The sequence below is a fragment of the Aulonocara sp. 'chitande type north' Nkhata Bay genome, linkage group LG10 (genome assembly GCF_057382095.1).
Source record: "Aulonocara sp. 'chitande type north' Nkhata Bay isolate Kocher_YH1m ecotype deep benthic linkage group LG10, A_spYH_male_GT1.1, whole genome shotgun sequence".
NCBI classification, from domain to species: Eukaryota; Metazoa; Chordata; class Actinopteri; order Cichliformes; family Cichlidae; genus Aulonocara; species Aulonocara sp. 'chitande type north' Nkhata Bay.
In genome coordinates this window covers 31552378-31558659 of record NC_141353.1, presented here as the reverse complement: position 1 = coordinate 31558659, position 6282 = coordinate 31552378, and the positions used below count along the sequence as shown (strand labels likewise).

The following is a 6282-nucleotide window of genomic DNA, read 5'->3' as shown; positions in this document are numbered from 1 at the left end:
AAGTCACATCTCGCTGATTCTGATGCGTCGGTGGGTTCGCGCTTTGTGTTTACATCTTTGTGCAGAATCCGTGTTCCTGCTCTCATTTACTGTTTTAGCTGTTTGGTGGTTGTTGAAATTTTGTGAGGTTTAACCTGAGATTCTGGCGTTTCGTGCAAAATAAATTTATATTTAAAAATCGATTCAGGATTTTAATGAATCGATATCACGTTATCCAAGCCAGAATCGATTTTAATCGATAAATCGATTATCAAAACCCACGCCTAATTACTATTTCCATCCATTTTCTTCTGCTTGTCCAATTCAGTGTTGGATGCAACTGCTGTTGGGCTGTCATAGCTGACCCTGCACAGGTCATTGCTAAAGTTGATTTAACTGTTCTAGCTGTTCACTGTGTAGCTTTTCTAACCGAACTGATCTGATAGCTACAATAAGAATATTATAACTATTAATTTGCCCATAAGCAAAACTCTTACTCTTACTATATCTGAATTGCAAAGATACAAGGTTGTTGACGTCATGGAAAAATCTCACTTCCACAAAAGAATCCTACCTATGAGGAGATAATAGATTTGCCAGCTCTTCACAAAAACAGTGAGGAATCACAGTCACTCATTGCCCTGTATCAACTCATCCACTTTATTGTGGCTTTGCAGGTCGGCGATACCTGTTTGTCATTGCGTGATGTGACAGGTGGAGGATAACGCTGCTGTCGAGCAGCTCTGCTGAGGCTGCGTGACACAAAAGAACCTGATATTTTGACAGAAGAAAGTCAACAATTAAGCAAGAAGAATAAGGGTATAATGACAGAAAGGGTGGAGTCACCGCTGAGTTCGCTGGCAGGAGAAGTAATCATTATGTTTGTGCCAAGACGCTTTCATTCAGGAGCCTCAGAGATTTGCTTCATCATCTGGGGACAACGCCCTTAATGCACGGTGTGTATGCAAGGGTGTTAGCCTCCTTATGCACAGTACGAATGAGTAAGAATTGTGTGCTGGTAGGGATTGCATGTGAATGTGCACTGACTCAGTTAAAATTTAGTTCTTAGTGGCACTGACTGCACCTCAGCCTATGATTTTAGCTCTTTCTGTCTTCCCCCAAATTACTAAAGCTCTTTAACCCCACAAGCAATTTATCTCCACTGCCAAGTTTTTTCTCAGTCCTGACTGTGACTCCACTCAGGATTTCCATTTCAAACGGATTCTCAATATTCCAAATACTGGAAGTTATGTTATGTAACTTTTTTGGGCAGAGCGTGATGTCATCATGGGTGATAATCTTAACATTACACACTGTAGCGACAAGCAAAACAAACTTTTTGGGGGGGGGGGGAATGTAAATAGTTTTTTATGTGTGACAGAAAAATGTATTATCATTATTAGTAGTAGTAGTAGTTCTCCCATTGACCACTTTCTTTCCATAAGCCTTATTCACACAAGCACTTTTTTCCATGCCTAAGCACTCGGCCTTGTCTACTAATCAGAAGGTTGACCCGCAGACAACCTGCTCCACCTCCTCCTGAGCCACAGCCTCGCTGGTTAAGTCATGCAAAATGACATATTCTGATTTCCTGAGAACATAGTTAAGGTTAGAGTTAAGTTTGGGACCATAACTGCTGAAAACCTTGTGTTTTGGGGTGTTTTACTTTAAATGTGAGTGACAGATAATGACCAATCACTGCAGGTTTACTTTTGTAGTTCTGACTGAGATGTCAGATTCAGGGGTGCAACATTATCACATATACTGGTTTAAGCACATTGTCTTAGTAGACTGTGCTGTTTAGCTTTTGTGTTAAATACAGAAAAATGGAGGTAGTAGGTTTCTATTATTCAAACACTTCTCACTATGATTTGATAAGTATTTTCTGGTTCCACTGGGGATCGAACTCAGGACTTTCTGCATGTAATGCAGACATGCTAACCACTACACTATGGAACCACAATGCAGAGGAAGATGAGCTGACTGACAGCACATGTGTTGGTTAGTTTCATGTTTCCATGTTCTGCCCACTGCACATGTTCAAAGACATGCACTGGTTGGGTTAACTGTCATAGGCGTGAATGGTTGTCTGTCTCAGTGCAGTAACTATCTGATGAACGCCTATAACAGCTGTTCACCCAAACCTATAATCCTCACAGTAGTTGTAAAGACAATTAACTAACCACAGGACTTTTACAAAGTTTTTATTACTTTTTGCTTGTTTAGGTCAATTGATTTTTAAGTGACAGTTCACAACAGCAGTTATCCCAAGGTTCGCTATATTGCAGGGTAAGATTCATGCCATATTAAAGAGTGAACCTCAACAATCTCACTTGGGAGAAAGAACTCCCGTTAAATCCTGCAGTATCAGGATGTCTAAAAGTCAAGGATACGTGACAAAGCACAGACTAACGGCTGGAGAATGCACAAAGTCTATGACATGCAATAGTGGCATGTAAACATGACAGGAGTGCACGGTGTGCCGCTTAAAAGAAAAGCGTCAAAAGAATTCTTTTAAATATCTCCCTCACTGACAGTTGCCAGATGTTAACAAGGACAAAGTCAGCTACAGGTTGTTCCCTGCAGGTACCCAGATGACTCACCTGTTTATCTACAATCAGTTCCTTTTCCATTTGATGCTCAGGTACATTTTCTTTGGCTTCGACCTGCCGAGCATTCACCCGGGGGCCTGGTGAAGCTGGCTGTTTGACTCGCAGCTCATTCCACAGTTGCTGCAGTAAAACTCCTGTCAAAACTTGTCGATCTGATTCTGCAATGCTGCCTGCAGTCCTCTCTCTGAGGATTATTTTTCAGCATTAAGCTGCATCATTAGCTCATTTTGAGATAATGATATTAGCTATATGAGCGATATCATTGGCTCGTTTTGCGCTAATGATATTAGCTATATCAGTGTTTCCCAACCTTTTGGAGCCACAGCACATATTTCACATTAGAAAAATCACACGGCACACCACCAAACAAAAATGTCACAAATAGCAGATTGATCATTTTTCCCTGCACACCAAGTATAGCGGAATTAGCTCGGTTTGTCCCTAGTATACCTTTTTTACTTTTTTTACTACTTTTTCTTTTCAAATATTTATCTATTGTAATGCGCTGCGTTGTCTCACTCACAGCATGCCTATGTAATTTCTTCTTCGTCTTTTTCTGTTTTACTCGCTGTTGGCAACCCATTTAATTAGAGCAAGCAGTTGCACTGCCCTCTAGTGGAAGAGGGTGTAATTGTTCTGCCGTTACTCACGCCAGTCGCTTTGGAGCACCAATCAAGTGAAAACAGATAATCTGGAATACCTGAGCATTTCTCACGACACACCTATGTGCCGCGGCACAGTGGTTCGGAAACACTGAGCTATGATATATGAGCTACATCATTAGCTTATTTTGAAGTTGAAGGCAGTGGCACTTCTCCAAAAAGTTGGGACAACAAAATGCTGGAAATATCCGTAGTACTGAAAAAAACAGCTGGAGGAACAGTCTGCAACTAATTAGGTTGGCTGGCAACGTGTCAGTAATTTGACTGGGTATAAAAAGAGCATCTTAGAGAGCTAATGAACTAATATTCTCACCAAACAGTAAAATATTTCAGTATCATTTGATGTGTTTCCTGTGTTTTGTTCTGAATAAAATTTGGGTTTACAAGATTTCCAACCTACTGCATTCAGTTTCTGATTGTCTTTTATGCCAGTGGTCAAGTTGGTGGTAGCTCAGCACAGGCCAAAGTGGTGGACCTGTTTGAATATTTGCAGTCCAATTTATTCTTGTCAGTCTACTTTTTGTTCTTTACTATTTTAGTTGATGCCTCAAACTACTTGCAACACAGTGCTGTATGTTGCACATCTGCCTGTGCCGCTGTACTTGCTCGTGTATGATAAACATCTTTCCCACTGTGTAACGCAGACGTTGCACCTGTTCAAGAACTTCCCTTGTCTTCATTAATGCAGTGAGAGAGGTGACCTTAAGTAACTTAGCAGATTTTAATCACCATTAACTGAAAGCTTCTGTGTGGGTGTGCACATTTTTTGACTTGTGAATCAAGCAGCTGGATGAGTAACCTCTGGTGATAGATAAGGACAGGCTGGCTAGACAGAGATAACTTCCCGCCTCGCGTGTTTCACCAAAACGTGCCCAGGTCAACCCTCTGTGGGGAAGCTTCCTTGCCATCCAGACCCTGAGCCTGAGCCGGCTGGTCTGACTGGAGCATTATATATGGTCTTGTCTTGGTCAGTCATCTCCTTTTGCCTTTTATTTTATTGTGTTTGTTCATGTTTTAACATGTGGGAATATTTTCAGCTCTGTTAAAGTGTTCTTCCAAGAAAAGATATTGTCTAACCAGGAAGATAGTCTGGATGCCATCAGCCTCCAGCACCACTGTGAGGAATCTCGAAGTCATTTTTGACCACGATATGTCCTTCAGCGCACACATTAAACAGTTATCTAAGACTGCCTCTTAGGAAGATCGCTGTCCCTGGTCCACTCCTTTGCTGCGTCTTTCTATACAAATCAATAAAATAACTCTTATTTAAATATTGGTTCCTCTCAATTAATTCATATTGTTTCATCAGTAACTAATTTTGTAGGGATGCTTGTAGTGGATTTACTGTATGAAAATTACATAATCATAAACCTCTAAAAAAAACTTTGTTGTGAAGCTGAAGTTCTGAGATTTCTCCAGCTGTGTGTTTTGTGAAAAATATATTTGTGGTCTGGAATGTTTTGGTTGTGGTTGCAAAAACAGCATAACTTCATGTCCGATCTTAAAACAAACAAGATGTATCTTTAAGTGATAAGTCGTCTGGTATCTTTTCATCAGCAGTCATTAAAGATCTCTGCGCTGCAAAATGTGCACCTCTTGGAACTATTAAAGTAAGGTGAGGCTGTTGTACGGCAATGACTGACTTGTTTCAACAAAAGCCAGGAAAAAAGTCACTTGACATTTCTTGGAACGTCAGCCATATGCAAGGCCGTCTTTACTTGGAACATGCACAGAATCCTCTTCATAATCTTTTGAAGAGCCTTTTGAAAGGCCACGTGACCCGCTTCAGCATCATCTGTCAGGCAGCTGTCGCGTCTAGGCGTTACTATAACTGCATGCATTTATGGCAGTGCTGCAGACAAAAGCAGCACACTGTGCCATGCCCAGATAACATGTGAGAGGATGGAAAAGGAAAACGAGCCAGCGGATCTGTCAAAACAACCCACAATGCCCGCAGACTGTGAGTTGTCACTTAGATATGCAGGGATCAGCTGTATTGTTCACCTGGCTTCCATGGTTTGGTGAGGACCTGCTTTGACAAGCTCTCTCATACCCACAAGTATATTTTGAATTATGGTGTAAAAACAACTTGTCCCTGTGGCCGCACAGTGAGATATTTATGGCAGTCCTTACCGACCCTGGCTGCAGTTTAACTGCACAGTCACGACGGGCGAGTCAGACAAAGGCTCACGTGATTACTTGTTGCACTAGTTGTTATTTTGAGTTTTACCTTTAGACAAAATAACCCTTTTCTGGTCACTCTCCTTTATTTTTTCTTATGCACCCATGACTGAGATGTAGGAAAGCACAATACAAAATTTGGAAACATGTGATCACAGAGGTGTACTTATCAGATTGTATGAAAACGATAATCACAGCAACAAAACAACATGAGCGATCTACAGTAAGCTGAGCTGAATCGGGAAATTGTGCCGTCTATCAAATATGTGTTTCGGCCCGAGCTTACATTAACAGGCCAATGAGTGGAAACCTAAATCATAAATGCAACTTTAAAGACGTCATTCACTTTGAAATTTCTCACTACCAAACATGGCTGGTGTTGTGCTATGAATCTGATTTGTCCTGTAATGAATTTCTTCTAAATTACTTTATATTTATAGGGATGTAGCACATTAACTTTGTGCTCACTCTTCATTTTGCACACATGTGTGTTACGATCCAATGTTGTCAGTGTTTTGTGTTAGGCGTGACTGTTATGTGTTTCCTGTTTTACTTTGAAGGTCTGTCTTATCTCAGTGTGTTCAGGTTACGCTTCCTTGTCTCGTCAGTTCTGATTTGCCCCAGCTGTGTTTCCCTCCTGTTGTCCATTCCCTGATTGCTCCCTCTATGTATTTAAGCCCTGTGTTTCGGTTTGTCATGGGTTGTGATCACTGTGGTGTTGGTATCTTAGTTTTGTAAATAGCTGTAAATAGATTTGTAAAGTAGCAATTGAGTATTTTTTCAACCTTGTATATATTGTTCACTGCAGCAGCCAGTGTGGTGGGCCAATGTTTTTGTTGCGTTCAGGA

At 40.9% G+C, this 6282-nt stretch overlaps 1 non-coding gene across 1 annotated transcript; it reads right to left on the bottom strand.

Moving 5' to 3' along the window:
* Nucleotides 1–1865: 1865 nt before the first annotated feature.
* Nucleotides 1866–1938, bottom strand: trnav-uac (transfer RNA valine (anticodon UAC)). The gene has a single exon. It is a non-coding gene; the product is annotated as a tRNA-Val (tRNA).
* Between the last annotated feature and the right edge of the window lie 4344 nt (nucleotides 1939–6282).